The sequence below is a fragment of the Bos taurus genome, chromosome 7, assembly GCF_002263795.3.
Source record: "Bos taurus isolate L1 Dominette 01449 registration number 42190680 breed Hereford chromosome 7, ARS-UCD2.0, whole genome shotgun sequence".
Lineage (NCBI taxonomy): Eukaryota > Metazoa > Chordata > Mammalia > Artiodactyla > Bovidae > Bos > Bos taurus.
The window spans coordinates 13,089,128-13,106,917 of NC_037334.1; the positions used below are offsets into that span (position 1 = coordinate 13,089,128).

At 46.0% G+C, this 17,790-nt stretch overlaps 1 protein-coding gene across 1 annotated transcript in view; it reads right to left on the reverse strand.

The window, feature by feature from the left end:
• The window catches only part of LOC505918 (zinc finger protein 709), an 87,860-nt gene that overhangs the window by 8,595 nt on the left and 61,475 nt on the right, over positions 1-17,790 (reverse strand). The gene's annotated exons all lie outside the window — the stretch shown is intronic.

Consider the following 17,790-nt stretch of genomic DNA (forward strand, 5'->3'; position numbering starts at 1 on the left):
AAGGAATCAAGAAAGCCCAGCTCCCTCATTAAAAAAAAAAAAAAGGTTTTGGCTGCACCTCGAAGCATGGAAATAGGTTTCCCTTGTAGCTCAGCTGGTAAAGAAAATGCCTGCAGTGCAGGAGGCCTGGGCTCGATCCCTGGGTTGGGAAAATCCCATGGAGAAGGGAAAGGCTATGCACTCCAGTATTCTGGCCTGGAGAATTCCATGGACTGTTTAGTCCCTGGGGTCACAAAGAGTCAGACAGGACTAAGAGATTTTCACTTTCACACAGCATGTTAGTTCCCACACAGCATATTAGTTTCACACATCATATTAGTTCCCAGACTAGGGATCCAACCTGTGCCCCTTGCAGTGGAAGTCAGTGGAGTCTTAAGCACTGAACCAAGTCAGTCAGTGTTACCCTCGTCCCTTCCCTGTACCAAGAGGCTATATGAATGGTTGATAGCTAATTTGAATCAGAGAGGCAAAACTGACTTTGGCAAAGAGAAGAGTGCTCTAGAAATTTAAGAATTTATTGCCAGCCCTACATAAAGCCCATCTAGGGTGGAAAAGGTCTTTGATTTGAGACTCCAAGTCCCAAACATTTGGAAAAGGAGATTCCACGTGTCCTACCATCGCCCAGAATCCTTCTCACTGACATCCATCTTGACTGACCAATGTGTAGGCCACCAGGAAGAACCCTGAGTCAGAGTAACTGGCCAAAGACAATCCAGAAACCAATCCCATCACCATTAAATCCGGGGCATGTGGCAGGGCAGTTCTCCTGGGTTCCCTTACCTTAATGCTCTCTGCTGCTGCTGCTGCTAAGTCGCTTCAGTCGTGTCCGACTCTGTGCGACCCCATAGACGGCAGCCCACCAGGCTTCCCTGTCCCTGGGATTCTCCAGGCAAGAACACTGGAGTGGGTTGCCATTTCCTTCTTCAATGCATGAAAGTAAAAAGTGAAAGTGAAGTCGCTCAGTCGTGTCCGACTCTTAGCGACCCCATGGACTGCAGCCAACCAGGCTCCTCCGTCCATGGATTCTCCAGGCAAGAGTACTGGAGTACCTTCTCCAAATGCTCTCTGCCTGGACACAATTCATTTCCCAGTGCTAGACAAGAGCTCCCTTTCAGGACACCCAGGGCAACAGCCCCACTAACCCTGCGAATCTAAGGGACCGAGGTCCAATCAGCACACAGAGCCTGGCACAGTCACAAACTCTGGCGGTGATCAGGAGACGGGGTCCAAACATGGTCGGTTCAGCGGGTCTCAAAGAGTCCCTCTGCCGTGGCCGCAGCCGGATCAGCACACTCAACATGTCCAGATTCCTTGGTGTGTCGGAGTCCCGCCTAAAGGACGCCAAAGATTAGTGCAGATCAGGGGGCCAAACAAAGACTTGAAAGTTACCGGGTAGGTTAACCAACCACACAGGAAACAAGGGCAATTTTCTCCGCGGTTCAAGAAAGTAAAGAAGTCTAGGTAAAATCACCGCATCACCCCGCCCACCTGCAAGGGTGGCCCCCTGGTTGGACAGATCTTAATGCCCCGCCCCGCGGGACTGACTGACGACCTACGGAAGGTAAGGTGGGACTTGTCCCCCCAAGCCTGTTTGCTTTTGAAGAGAACTTTTTCCTAGTCTAGGACTGCCTCTGCTATCTTCTCCACATTCCTGATTCTTGTAAGGTATAGTTCGAGACGAGGCAATGAGAAAAGAAGACGACCTCAACAGAGACAGGTTACCTTTATTCAGGCAAGGAGAGGCGACTGTCGGTCTAGAGACCAGGCTGAGCGCGTGCGGGATCAGGGAGGTTTCATATTTAAGGCGAGGTTTGTGGAAGCAATACAGGAAGATTTAGTCAGGCGGGGCGTTCTGGGTAATCTTTAGCTGAGAGGGCAGTTTGCGGTTGAACAACAGCGGGGTCCCGGACAGGGGGTTGAAAGTCTCCCGGAGTATCGGGGTGGGACTTTTAAGTTGTTTTGTTTTCCCCGAAGTCAGGTGGTCCAGCACGGGCCTTTGAGATCGTTATCTCCTTTTTCCAGGCCCGAGGACTCCTTCAATTCTGTTTCAAGATGGCGCAAGTATAGAGAGGAGGATGATCCAGGCCAGTCCTGCCTGGAACTTGAGCCTCTTGGGTCCTCTAGGGGCAAAGACTTGGTGTCAAACTGTGTGGCCAGGCATGAAACTGTGCTTGTTACGAAACGCGGAACTTATGGTGAACTCACCATCCGTAATAAAGGGACTGGCTCCATTTTCATCTTTGGTCTTCGATAGCGCTAGCCTTCCACTCATCTCTCCCCTGTTGCCACTCAATGGAGACTTAAGCTAAAGAATCCCAGAGCTCGTGGCTCTGGTAGGAAGTGGCTCTGGAAGTCAGCTTAAGGGCGTGCGAGGACAAGTTTCAGTCAAGCCACAGGATGTGAGGAACGTACATTAAATGCTCAGGTGTACATTTGACACTGGAAGAAATTTTATTAGTTAATTAAGTTATAATTTTTATTGGAATATAGTTGATCCACAATGCTGTGCTAGCTTCAGTTGTCCAGCATAGTGAATCAGTCATTCTGGACAACTGAAGCTAGTATAGCATTGTGGATCAGCTCTTCTTAGATTTTTCTCTCATATAGGCCATTACAGAGTACAGAGTAAAGTTCCTTGGGCTACAAAGCAGGACCCCATCATATAGATAGTAGCATGTACGCTTCCATCCCAGTGTCCCAATTTATCCCTCCTCCCTTATGCCTTGGTAATTACAAGTTTGCTCTGCACATCCCCCACCCTACCTCTGTCCTGCAAACAAGTTGATCCACGTGTCCTGGTCCGTGCATGGGTTGGAAAAGAATTTCCAGACATGAGGCAGAACGACAGAAGAATAAAGTTTCTTAGAGTGGGAGACACTATTAGAACAGAGGGCCGACTCGACTCAAGGGGTAACCAAAAGCTATTGAAGGCTTTTGGCCAATTTTTATAGGCTCAAGACAGAGAAAATTCCTACTGGAATGGTGGCATTAGGTGATTGGTTAGGATGCTATAGGGTGTATAGTAGGATGAGTATTTTACTTTATATGGGATCAGGGAACTGGCCAGTTTCTATCCAGAGGCTTATGGCAACAGTTGCTATTGGGCTTGGTCAGTTCCAGAGATTTTTACCCTGTGACCTTGGTATAGGGCTCTGCACCACCTGTAAGCGACATCATGTCTCAAGGAAGAGCCTATTCAGACTCTAGGCTAGGTCTGCTTCTTTTCTTTTTCATTGCTTTTGTTATTAGTTTTGCTCAGAGGCTCTGTGATATCCAACTCTTTGAGACCCTGTGGACTTTAGCCAACCAGGCACCTCTGTCTGTGGAATTTTCTAGGCAAGAATACCGAAGTGGGTTGTCATTTTCTACTCCAGGGGATCTTCCTGACCCAGGTATCCAACTCACCTACATCTCTTGCCTCTCCTGCATTGGTACATGTGAAAGTGAAAGTCGCTCAGTCATGTCTGAATCTGCAACCCCATGGACTATACAGTCCATGGAATTCTCCAGGCTAGAATACTGGAGTGCTTAGCCTATCCCTTCTCCAGCGGATCTTCCCAACCCAGGAATTGAACCGGGGTCTCCTGCATTGCAGGCGGATTCTTTACCAGCTGAGCCACGAGGGAAGCCCCAGCTACCATGGAAGCCCCAGAAAGCGAGCACAGGGAGCCCGGCGCGGGGCGCAGGGGCGACGAGCGGCAGTGGAACCCAACGAGGCGAGGAAGGGGGAAGGTGATCACCAGGGGACCCCGGCCGACCGGTTCTGCCCAGGGCGAGGACGGTCTCCCTCCCACACTCGGTCCAAAAGGGACGCAGACCGCCGCCGCGACGGCGTGGAGGAACCAGGGTGCGAGCCTCGTGGCTGATCGGCCTTCCAGGCGGCGCCGGGAGCGGGGCCTGAGACACTGGCCCGGAGCTTCGGAAAGGCCGAAGCTCCCTCGGGTCCTCCGCTCCAAGGGGCGGGAGGCGCGGGCACCGCGGCGGGTCCACAGCGGCCAGCCGGGGACCTGATCCGCGCAATGGTGAGCACACCCAAGCTGAAGGCGGCGCGGGGCACGAGCGCTGCCCCTGGTTCAGCACGCGACGACGTCAGCGGACAGACGGGGGCGACGGGCAACGGAGCGGGACCGCGGCGGGCCAGGGGAGCGAGACGCACCAGGGCGCGGCCCTGGGAATCAATAGACAGGACGGACGAGGCTTACTGACGGCCGGAGATGGGCACCGACGGGGTGCTGCCACGTAGGCCTACTTCACAAAGACGCGGCGGCAGCAAAGAACCGGCCGTGGAGGTGGGTGGCCGCTCGCCACTGCGAGGGTCCCAAGGGCCTTTCAAAAAGACCCGGAAGCGAGTCGGCCGCCGGGGCACGCCGCGGGGTCTCACGGCCAGAGACCTCCAGCACAGGTGCGGTCCCGCGACACCCAGGACGCCGAATGGTCTCCCGGGCTCCCGCGAGGCCACATTCCTTGGGCTCGCGCCCACCACCGCTGACACCCAGAGCCACAGCCGGCCTGGGAGAACGTTCTCCCGCCGAGTAACGCGCCCCATGGCCCTTGTTGTAGCCACGCCTTCTGGGAAACAAACTCACTCAGAAGGACAATGGAGATAGTGGAGTGCAGTTTATTACACCCGCCGGGCCCAAGGCAGAGTCTCCTCTTAGCCAAAGACCCTGACCAGTTTTTGTGAAAACCTTGTATACCCTAAGTGTACTTGCTCAAACCCACCTCCCCAAATTTTCCTTGAAACTAGTCTGAACAAGGTAAAAGATACAATCAAAGTTAACCCATGATTCATGTGTCACAAAACTGGATAAATAGTGGATATTTATCAATAGGCCTGTGGTCATATCCTGGTAAACATAATGGAATTTACCACTTTGTTCTGTTACAGAGATAATTAACATGTTCTTTCAGGCAAGGGAGAGTCCAAGTCCCGAAGCTCTTTTACCCGGGGGTCTGGTTTTCCATTGGTATGCCATTTCTATAGACACGGCACAAAGTTCAGTGTTCATTGGGAGGGTGACCGTGCATGCAGCTTAATGTTTGTAGCCTGGCCTAAGATGGGGTCCAGCTCTGTCTGTTTCCTCCTTCACCCTCACGCACTACTCCTCCGGGGACACCGCCCACGTGAGACAAGACAGGTTCAGTCCCAGAAAGGGGAAGCGGGCGCAGGCAGTCACCGGTCCGGGACCGGGTTGGGGGTGCGGGGTCGGGGGTGAGGCCAGCAGCGGTGGGGAGGGGCTGCAACCACGCACAGCGAGGGCCGCGGGACAGGGTCGCATGCACTGTCCAGGGACCAGAAAGGCCGAGACACGGATGGGCCACTAGGAAAACAAGCGCGGGGTCCCACCGCCACACACAGGACGGCAGTCCTGCGACGCCTGAGACGCCGGACGGCCCCGTCTACCCCCGCAGCGTCCCACAACCTGGCCCCACCACCCGGGCTGGCGTGCCACAGCCCCACCGCGTGCAGTGGAGGGGCCCCATCCACCCCATCTCCTCCGTCTGTCCTCAGCAGATCGTCTTCATCCAGTCCGACCCCGAGGCTCAAGTCCTGGAGAGGAGACTTCCAGCGAAACGGCTCAGCCCGTGCCCGACACCGACACCGACACCGGTTGAGACTCAGGTGGAGGACAGGCGTGACAGGCTCCTCACAGCTGCTGGACTGAGGCGCTGCACCGAGAGTCCCCCTCCTCCTGGGCTCACCACGGGGATTGTCCGCGTGCACGTGACGCAAGCGCGGCCTCAACCTGCAGGGGAAGAGACGGGCCCAGCCGGACCCACCGGGACTCGGAGGTGGGAGGCACCGGCTGCCACCTGCATTGTTAGGCAGATTCTTTACGGCTTGGCCACCTTTGTTATTATAATCTTACTGAAGAACTGCCTCAGGGAACCCTGCCCCTCACCGGAAGAGAGTAACACCTCCCCTCCCTAATAGCAGAGACATTACTTTGCTAACAAAGGTCAAGTCAAAGCTATGGTTTTTCCAGTAGTCATGTACGGATGTGAGACTTGGAGTATAAAGAAAGTTGAGCATGGAAGAATTGATGCTTTTGAACTGTGGTGTTGGAGAAGACCCTGAGAGTCCCTTGGACTGCAAGGAGATCCAACCATCCATCCTAAAGGAAATCAGTCCTGAATATTAATTGGAAGGACTGATGCTGAAGCTGAAACTCCAATACTTTGGCCACCTGATGCGAAGAACTGACTCATTTGAAAAGACCCTGATGCTGGGAAAGATTGAAAGCAGGAGAAGGGTTCGACAGAGGATGAGACAGTTGGATGGCATCACCGACTCAATGGACGTGAGTTTGAGTAAACAACGGGAGTTGGTGATGGACAGGGAGGCCTGGTGTGCTGCAGTCCATGGGGTGGCAAAGAGTCCAACACGACTGAGCGACTAAACTGACCGAAGAACTTAAAAAAAATAAAATAAAAATAAAGTAGGAGATCCCTGGAGAAAGAGAAACACACATGGCTTTCACGACAAGAAGAAGACGTTTCTGGGTTAACATATTCTGTGATCTAAGCCTGACCTGGATGCTTGCCCTTGAACAGGTCTGAGCCATGATCTTAAAGGAACAAGGAATGAAAGAACAGAGAAAAGGCAGTCAAACACTGCCTAGTGCAATGATACAGTAGAGTCCTGATGCTGCTGCTGCTGCTGCGTCGCTTCAGTTGTAGTCCTTCCTTAAGGGAGATACATAACAATATATCTTTCAGTTATGTAGGAACTAAGGCCTCTACCCGCGTGGAGGATGGAATTAGGAAGTTTGACCCTCCTGATTTCAATCAACTATAGCTTGGACTCTGTCAACTTCTGTCAAATTCCTGGATGAAAAAAAAACTTTAATATCCTAGACAAAGTGCGTGCTAATCACCTCAGTCATGTCCGACTCTTTGTGACCCCATGGATTGTAGCCCACCAGGCTCCTCTGTCCATGGGATGCTCCAGACAGGAATAGTGGAATGGGTTGCCATGACCTCCTCCAGGGGATCTTCCAGACCCAGGAGTCGAACCTGTGTCTCTTATATCTTCTACATTAGCAGGCAGGTTCTTTACCACTAGTGCCACCTGGGAACCCATCTTAGACCAAAAACACCTTGTAATCAGTTCCCTCAGGACTGCTTCCAGCCAAATTTTAGAACACAGTGCCATTATAGGCCAGAAAAACTTCTCATCACACCTTAACAGTATACAGTAGACCTTACTGCCCTAAGGAAAAAGTTAAGAGCTACAGTGTACAAGGGAGTTCTCCTACATCCACAATAGTTTAATGGTGAATTTTCCCATGATTATAAAATATGTAAGGGTTAAATCATTGGCTTCCTTCAAAAGAACATAAAGTCTCCTTGTAATTTCAGGAACAAGTGTTTCCCAAGCAGCCACTATAACCACTGACAGGTGAAAATCTAGTCTTTGGTGAATTTAAACATTGTGATTTTCCATTTCACAAGAGGAGAATAAGAAACTTTGAAATAAACAAGTCCTCCCAGAGCCATGAGAGCACTGACTGCAAAGGGCAAACTACTGGGTGTCCTAAAACTGGGAAAGAGAAAAGAATGAAGTTTCTTAAATATGGTCCAAATATTCTGTTCTTAAGGCTTGTGTTCAAGAAATTCTGTTTCACCTAAACCTAACACAAAGACAAAAAACATCATTAGAGGTATAACACAATGTCCTGGAATCCTGGCATGACCTTTATTTATTTATTTATTCATTTTAAAATTTATTTTTTGGCTGCCTTGAGTCTTTGTTGGGCTTCCCTGGTGGTTTAGATGGTAAAGAATCTACCTTTAAGGCAGGAGACCTGGGTTCGATCCCTGGGTTGGGATGATCCCCTGGAGAACAGAATGGCTATGCACTCCTGTATTCTTTCTCGGAGAATGCCAAGGATAGAGGAGCTTGGCAGGCTACAGTCCATGGGCTCCAAAAGAGCTGGACATGACTGAGCGACTAAGCACACAGCACATGTGTCTTTGTTACTGCATGCTGGCTTTCTCTAGTTGCAGGAGCAGGGGTGACTCTAGTTGCAGTGCATGGGATTCTGATTGTGGTGGTTTCTCATGATGTGGAGCACAGGCTCTAGGGTGCAAGAGTTGCAGTATTTCCTGCAAATGGGCTCAGTAATTAGGGCACACTGAATCTAGAATGTGTGGGCTTTAGTAGTTGTGGTACACGGGGGAGTGGCCCCGTGGCATGTGGAATCTTCCTGGACAAGGTTCAAACCCGAGTCACCTGCTTTGATAGGCAGATTCTTAACCACTACACCACAACCGAAATCTTATAGCATGACCTTCTTTAACAGAAAATTTCAGATACATATAATGAAAATTACTGAGAAAAGACAGATAGAAGGAACAACCACTGAGATTTTCCTATTATTACTGATCGACAACATTCACAGATCCAGGAAACTTCCTAAAGAGTAAAAATGAAAACATCTAAAAATGGAAACTGAAATATATTATATGCAAAGTATAGGAAAAAAAAAAAAACAAAGCAAAGAGCATTTATTGTAAGAAGCCAGAGGTATAGTTTAGGTAGGGAGAAACAAACACTAGAATGAAATTGGAGTTCTTTTCATGAAAAAAAAAAAAGAAAAACGAAAACAAAAATAAGCAAGAACTGAGACTGCCCTGGTGGTCCACTGATTAAGAATCTGCCTTGCAATGCAGGAGACACGGGTTTGATCCCTGCTTTGGGGACTAAGATGTCACATGCTGCAGGACAACTAAGCCCACGTGCGCCACAACTGCTGAGCCAGTGCTCTAGATCCTATGAGTCAAACTGGAGAAGCTCGAGCTCCCTAGGGCTGGTGCTTTGCAACAAGAGAAGACATAAGAGGCTGTGCCCTGAAACAGGGAGCCCCTGTAGTAAAACAAAGATCCAGTGAATACGAAAATAAATACATAAATATATGAGCCAGAACCAAGTGGAATGAAATATTTAAAGTTCTGAAATTAAAAAAAAAAAAAACTTTTCTAGATTTTTGTTAGGAAGCAGAATTACTCTTAAAAATTAAGAAAGATAAAGCCACTCTAAGACAAAACTTCAGGGAATTTGTCACTAGTACACCAACTTTGAAAGACAAGCTTTAAGATTCATCAGAAAGAATATAAATTATGGATGAGGATTAAAAGAAGAATAATGCTAAACACCTTTTATATTTCTTCTATAACAGATGACATGTCTATAATAATTTAGCAACAATGATGTTGGGAATAATAACTTTGTGATTCAGTGAAATAAATGACAGCCATGTGGTGGCTAAGATGGTAGAGAATCCACCTGCAATGCAGGAGACCTGGGTTCGATCCCTGGGTTGGGAAGATCCCCTGGAGGAGGGCATGGCAACCCACTTCAGTATTCTTGCTTGGAGAATCCCCAAGGACAGAGGAGTCTGGGGGCTATAGTCCATGGGGTCGCAAAGAGTCGGAGACAATGAGCAACTAAGCGCAGCATTTGGAAAGGGACAGAGGAGGGGAATTGAGAATAGTGCAGTGTGAGGTACGTGCCCAACCGCTGGAGAGGTACTCAGTTACGTTGCAGAGGATGAATGTTAATTCTAAATGTATACTAAACTCTCAAGGATAACCACTTGAAAACTTTTTAAAAAATGGATAGGCTAAGAAAAGAAAAAAGGATGCAAAAAAAAAAAGAAAAAAGGATGCACAAGGTAAAATGCTCATTTAAATCCAGAGAAAGTAAGAAAAAAGAGAAAAAACAAATGAAAGAATAAGAGTAACAAAAAGAAACTGTAAAACTGTGGTAGTTATTAATCCAACTGTATTAATCACCATCTCAACCATCGATGGTCTCAATATATATGAAAGAAATTTTTACAGTAAAATCGGATTATTTGTTTATTTTTATTAAAGGAGAGCTACTTTACAATGTTGTGTTAGAGAGAGAGTTAATTCCTAGGCAGATTGATAAGAAGTCTGGGGTCCCTGAAAAGGAGAGGGATCTGGGGTTCTCAAGGAGGAGAAAAGGACAAACTTTTTTTTCTCTACATTCCTTAGTCTTAGTCACATAAAACTTTTTTTCTTTTTCTTTAAGCCTGGAACTGATGATTACACAACTCAGTTTAAACTCTGCACTAGGAGTTATATAACAACAATGTATCCTGCTTGAGGACAGTTTCTTCTTCCTGAAAACCTCTGACTAATCCTGATATCTTAGAATGCATATTATGGGAATGGGTCTGGTAGGATCTTTCTATTGTTAAATTCTAATCCTGTTATCCTAAAATGTAAATTGTAGGAGTGGGTCTGGTAAACTTTTCACAAAACTTCAGACATTCTTTTAATTTATTGTAGTAACTAAAAAAGTGTTTAACTCCCTTGCTAACACTAACAAGGGGGGCACTCTCTGTCCCCCTTCTGATGTCTATGTCAGAAGCTTTCTCTTCTGATGTCTATGTCAGAAGCTTTGTCCCTTTTCTTACTTAATAAACCTGCTACACAAAAGCTCTTGGTGATCAAGCCCGGCCCCTGGTCCTGAAGCTAAATCTTCCTCAAGGATTACGAATCCAACATCGTTCACCGTAAGCTATCATCGAAAGTGAAAGTGAAAGTGAAGTCGCTCAGTCCTGTCTGACTCTTTGTGACGCTGTGGACTGTAGCCTACCAAGCTTCTCCATCCATGGGATTTTCCAGGCAAGGGTACCGGAGTGAGTTGCCTTTTCCTTCTCCAAGGGATCTTCCCAACCCAGGGACTGAACCCAGGTCTCCCGGATTGTAGACAGACGCTTTACCATCTGAGCCACCAGGGAAGTCCTGTAAGTATCGCTTAGTCGTGTCCAACTCTTTGTGACCCTATGGACTGTAGCTCTCCAGGCTCCTCTGTCTATGGGATTTACCAGGGAAGAATACTGGAATGGGTTGCCATGACCTCCTCCACGGGGTCTTCCCAACCCAGGGATTGAACGCAGGTCTCCCACTTTGCTGGCGGATTCTTTACCATCTGAACCACCAGGGAAGCCCATAAGTATTTATAAATACATGAAGAGGAACTCGAAAGCCTCTTGATGAAAGTGAAAGTGAAGAGTGAAAAACTTGGCTTAAAGCTCAACATTCAGAAAACGAAGATCATGGCATCCAGTCCCACCACTGCATGGGAAATAGATGGGGAAACAGTGGAAACAGTGTCAGACTTTATTTTTGGGGGCTCCAAAATCACTACAGATGGTGACTGCAGCCATGAAATTAAAAGACGCTTCCTCTTTGGAAGGAAAGTTATGACCAACCTAGATAGCATATTCAAAAGCAGAGACATTACTTTGCCAACAAAGGTTCGTCTAGTCAAGGCTATGGTTTTTCCTGTGGTCATGTATGGATGTGAGAATTGGACTGTGAAGAAGGCTGAGCACCGAAGAATTGATGCTTTTGAACTGTGGTGTTGGAGAAGACTCTTGAGAGGCCCTTGGACTGCAAGGAGATCCAACCAGTCCATTCTGAAGGAGATCAGCCCTGGGATTTCTTTGGAAGGAATGATGCTAAAGCTGAAACTCCAGTACTTTGGCCACCTCATGCGAAGAGTTGACTCATTGGAAAAGACTCTGATGCTGGGAGGGATTGGGGGCAGGAGGAGAAAGGGATGACAGAGGATGAGATGGCTGGATGGCATCACTGACTCGATGGACGTGAGTCTGAGTGAACTCCGGGAGTTGGTGATGGACAGGGAGGCCTGGCGTGCTGTGATTCATGGGGTCGCAAACAGTCGGACACGACTGAGCGACTGATCTGATCTGATATCCTTTTTCACTTTATTTTCCAGTATGGTTTTTTACAAGATGTTGATTACATTATCCTGTGGTATACACTAGGACTGTGTCGTTTATTTTATGTGTAGTAGTTTGTATCTGCTAATGTACAACTTCCAATTTATCCCTCCCACAGCTCGTTTCCTGTCATATTTTAGATACCACATATAAGTGATATCATACAGTAATCTGAAGGCAAATCTTTGTTGTTGCAAAAAGCATTATTTCATGTTTTATGTCTCAGTAACATTCCAATGTATATAAGTGCCGCATTTTCTTTATCCCTTTATCTGTCAGTTAACATGTTTTTTGTTTCCATGGCTTGGTGGTATTGATAGTGCTGCTATGAACAGTGGGGTACCTAGAATATTTTGAATTTGAGTTTTTTTCTGTATATATATCAGGAGCGGGACTGGTGGATTGTATGGCAACTCTAGATGCTGGGGAACCTCCATACTGTTTTCCAAAGTGGATACACCAATTTACATGCCCACTAACAATATAAAAGTGTTTTCCTTTTCCACACCCTCCCCAGTATGTTATTTGCAGACTTTTCACAATGGCCATTCCGACCATGGTGAGGTGGGTACCTCAGTGTCGTTTTGGGCTTCCCTGGTGGTTCAGACAGTAAAGTATCTGCCTGCAATGCAAGAGATCCATGTTCGAAACCTGGGTCAGGAAGATCCCCTGGAGAAGGGAATGGCACACCACTCCATATTCTTGCCTTGAAAATTCCATGGACAGAGGAGCCAGATGAGCTACAGTCCCTGGGGTTGCAAAGAGTAGGACACCCAACTGAGTGACTAACACTTCACTTTTAAGCAGAGAGGTATTGAGTAGAGTAGAGTAGAGTAGAGAGTATTAAGTAACCTGGAAACTCTTAAGTGCCCCAAAGACTGCATTGAAAAACTCTTTTCCATTGTAAAAAACACTTTCCATTGTAAAAAACACATTAGTTTATTTGAACAGCTTCATTGACATGTATCACACATAATGTGGAAGGCTCTCACGAAGAGTACCTTTTATAAATTTAAGGATATTTGTAGGTACATGCAATCATCATCACAGTCAATTTTTCAAAAATATTTACTTAGGGACTTCTCTCGTGGTCCACAGGTTAAGAATCCAGTTCCAATGCAGAAGCTTGAGGGCAGGAGAAGGTGGCAACAGAAGAGGAGATAGTTGGGATGGCATCACTGACTCAATGGACATGACTTTGACCAAAGTATGGGAGATAGTGCAGGACAGGGAAGCCTGGTGTGGTGCGGTTCACAGGGTCACAAAGAGTCCAGCGTGACTTAGCGACTGAACATTATAACTCCAAAGCAGGTGACTAGGGTTCAGTTCCTGGTCTGCAAACTAAGATGCCACCTACTCCCAGGGGAACTAAGCCCCCCCACAACTAGCGAGAAGCCTATGGGGTGCAAATCCTACTATGCTGCAAGAGAGTGTGCCACGACCACTACCAGATATAGCCAAATAAAATAAATATGTCAAAAAATAATTGTTTAAAAAATATTTATTTGGCTGAGTCAGGTCTTACTTGTGGCACAGGGCATCTTCCTTCCCCCATTTGGGGTGTTTTAGTTGCCGATGGGAACACTTAGTTGCACAATGTGGGATAAAGTTCCCTGAACAGGAATTGGTCCTCTGCATTGGGAGCTCAGTGTCTTAGCCCCTGGCCCACAGGGAATTCCCAACATGAGATAATTTGGTGGAAAGTAATCAAGCCTCATGTTCCAGGAAACCTTCAATATGAAAGAGTTGTTTTTAAAGTTTATAATTATGTTGTGTTTACTAAGGATCTTTCTTCAAGTGTATCCTTGAAAGCTGGAATTCTACTAGTTTTAGAAATTTTAGAAATGAATACTAAAATGAGTAAATTCTATAAGCTGTCTTTCAACACTAGTGTGTGTGTGTGTGTGTGCGTGCGCACGCGTGTGCCTGCATGCGTGCAGGCACTTGCACACGTGTGTTCAGTGGCTCCCTTTTATCTGAGTCTTTGTGACCCCATGGACTGTAGCCCGCCAGGCCCCTCTGTCCATGGGGTTTTCCAGGTAAAATACTGGAGAGGGTTGCCATTTCTTACATCGGAGAATCTTCCCCAGCCAGGGAATCCGTGTCACCTGCATCTCCTGCATTGGCAGGCAGATCCTTTACCAATGCCACCTGGAGGTCTTCAACACTAGGAGGTGTTAAGCTTAAGATTTAAAGGTAGTTATTCTTTTCTTTAATCAGATGAGTTTTTTCTCTTGCTGTTTGAAGCCTGTTGGATCCAGGGGTGGGGTTAAGTGAAATTAGAGTGAAATGAAATCTTTATAATGTTCTATTCATTCTCAGTTAATGGGCCATTGAAAACATTACAGTTTAATATTTTCTAGTTCCCTGGCCAAGGATGGAACAGGAGCCCTCTGCACTGGGAACCCTGAGTCTTAGCCACTGGACCACCTGGAAGTTCGGGCAGTTTGGTATTTAATGGAATTTTCCTAGTAGCCTTTGGTTGTGATAAGTATGGGAGCCTTTTCTCATTTTCCATTCTATAAATACTTGGGATATATTTTACCTTTGGCAAGGATGTCACAGTGTATTCAGTTCAGTTCATTTCAGTTCAGCCGCTCAGTCGTGCCCGACTCTTTGTGACCCCTGAATCACAGCACGCCAGGCCTCCCTGTCCATCACCAACTCCCGGAGTTCACTCAGACTCACGTCCATCGAGTCAGTGATGCCATCCAGCCATCTCATCCTCTGTCGTCCCCTTCTCCTCCTGCCCCCAATCCCTCCGAGCATCAGACTCTTTTCCAATGAGTCAACTCTTCGCATGAGGTGGCCAAAGTACTGGAGTTTCAGCTTTAGCATCATTCTTTACAAAGAAATCCCAGGGCTGATCTCCTTCAGAATGGACTGGTTGGATCTCCTTGCAGTCCAAGGGCCTCTCAAGAGTCTTCTCCAACACCACAGTTCAAAAGCATCAATTCTTCGGTGCTCAGCCTTCTTCACAGTCCAACTCTCACATCCATACATGACCACAGGAAAAACCATAGCCTTGACTAGATGGACCTTTGTTGGCAAAGTAATGTCTCTGCTTTTGAATATGCTATCTAGGTTGGTCATAACTTTCCTTCCAAAGAGGAAGCGTCTTTTAATTTCATGGCTGCAGTCACCATGTGTAGTGATTTTGGAGCCCAGAAAAATAAAGTCTGACACTGTTTCCACTGTTTCCCCATCTATTTCCCATGAAGTGATGGGACCGGATGCCATGATCTTTGTTTTCTGAATGTTGAGCTTTAAGCCAAGTTTTTCACTCTCCACTTTCACTTTCATCAAGAGGCTTTTGAGTTCCTCTTCACTTTCTGCCATAAGGGTGGTGTCATCTGCATATCTGAGGTTATTGATATTTCTCCCAGAAATCTTGATTCCAGCTTGTGCTTCTTCCAGCCCAGCGTTTCTCATGATGTACTCTGCATATAAGTTAAATAAGCAGGGTGACAATATACAGGCTTGACCTACTCGTTTTCCTATTTGGAATCAGGCTTTTGTTCCATGTCCATGAGTAAGGATGGACTTACTCAACCACAAAAAAGAATGAAATGCCATTTGCCTAATATGAATGAATCTAGAGATTACCATGGTGAGTGAAGTAAGTTAGAAAGAAATATAGCTGGCATCAGTTGTATGTAGAATCTAAAATGTGTCACAAATGAACTTGACTAAAATCAGAAATAGACTCACAGACATCAAGAGTAGACTTTTGGTTGCCAAGGGGAGGAGATGATGGAGGAGTGATGAAATGGGAGTTTCGAACTGGCCTATGCAAACTATTATACATTGAACAGCTCAACATCAAGGTCCTACAATATAGTGTAGGGTTCTGCATTCAATATCTTCTGATAAACTGTAATAAAGTAAAATATAAAAAACAATGTCATATATAATGGAATCACTTTGTTGTACACAGAAGTTAATACAACATGGTAAAATCAACCATACTGCAATAAAATTAAATTTTTAAAAAGAGCAGATTCTTTTAAAACAGCTTCACTGGCATTGTTGTCCTTTCTCTCTAGCCATCTTTTATTGTCTCACAATTGCTGTGACATGGGACTTCCCATTGCTGTTTAAGTCTGGATGTTGGTCAAAACCCAATTTGGTGATGTATACGCTATACACTGCTGTTTCTATTTCTCTTTCCTTTAAATTTAGTATGTTGAAAGTAAGCTAGATACTTCTTTAATAAATATCTGTATTATTTATTTGTATATAACAAGTGGCTTATTTTGTTTACAAATCCTTTGAACCTGAGATGAAAAGTGAAAACTTTCAGCAAAACATTAATTAGTGCTGTGAGCAGGATTTGTGAGACAAAATGCCACTCTTTAAGAAAAAAAGAGATTTAAATTTGATGGAGATTTTATTCCCGGATGGGAAGATTCACCTTATTGCTTGTTAGCTAATGAATGAGACATATTCACTGAATTATGTGAGAAATGGAATCTTAAAGTTAGCCAAAATTTTAAAAGTTATTAAATGTTTTCAGCTTGCCCTGGTTGAGAAATGTTAAGAATGTGTTAATCGAGAAAGGTTTGCTTGCTCCTTGGAAGAAAAGTTATGACCAACCTAGACAGCATTTTAAAAAGCAGAGACATTACTTTACCAACAAAGGTTCGTCTAGTCAAAGCCATGGTTTTTCCAGTAGTCATGTATGGATGTGAGAGTTGGACTATAAAGAAAGCTGAGCACCAAAGAATTGGTGCTTTTGAACTGTGGTGTTGGAGAAGACTCTTGAGAGTCCCTTGGGCTCCAAGGAGATCCAACCAGTCCATCCTAAAGGAAATCAGTCCTGAATATTCTTTGGAAAGATTGATGCTGAAGCTGAAACTATGATACTTTGGCCACCTGATGCGAAGGGCTGACTCATTTGAAAAGACCCTGATGCTGGGAAAGATTGAAGGCAGGAGAAGGGGACAACAGAGGATGAGATGGTTGGATGGCATCACCGACTCAATGGACATGGGTTTGGGTAGACTCCAGCAGTTGGTGATGGACAGGGGGGCCTGGCATGCTGCAGTCCACGGGGTCTCAAAGAGTCAGACATGACTGAGCAACTGAACTGAACTGAAGAATGTGCCGTGCTAGCTGAGAGGCTGGAACCTCCTCTCTCCCTACCGTAAGGTACATGAATTTAAGTTAAAATTGTCTAAAGAGAAGTTACAACTGGAAAAAGAATTATGTGATTTGTGAGGATGACTGTCGAAGTTACAATGCCAAAATTATATTAGTTGATCAAATCTTTGCTTTTTAAGTCGGCTCTCCTTAGAGTTGGCCCACAGCTCTAGCAGTGTCCCCCACTCCTCTCTTTTTCTTTTCTTTGTCCTGTTGCTGCCTTATCACACCCCTCAATCTGCCTCTGTCTCCCTCTCCATCAGCTAATCCCCTTCTAACTTTCCCTAACTCTCAGTGGGGAGAGGGGAAGCCCGGCTTCCCTAACTCCTTTCCCCACTCTACCAAGTTTTTTTTTTTTCTTCCCCTGTATCAGAATCAATTTGAGCACTATTTGCTCTATATTTTAGCTATAAAAACTACAGAAAGGAAAGATGACTTTTGACACAGGCTGGGCATGATATTCTTTAGACACTGAAGAAAACTGGTTAAAATGAAGAAAAATTTTTCCTTTGAAACTTCAATACTGGTTCTTTTTGTATACAAAATTAAAAACAGCTAGCTTTTTACAAAGGCCTACCTAGAAAAAAGTTTGATGTCAACCTTTGCCTGGGCTTTCCAGATGGCCCTGGTGGGGCAGAATCTGTCTGCCAATGCAGGAGATGCAAGAGACACAGGTTTAATCCCTGGGTTGGGAGGATCCCCCGGAGGAGGGCATGGCAGCACACTGCAGTGTTCTTGCTTGGGGGATCCCATGGACAGAGGAGCTTGAAGGGCTGCAGTCCATGTGGTCACAAAGAATAGGAGAGGACTGAAGAGATTTAGCACAGCTTGCAATATTTGCCAAGTCCTTGAAATATACAGCCCA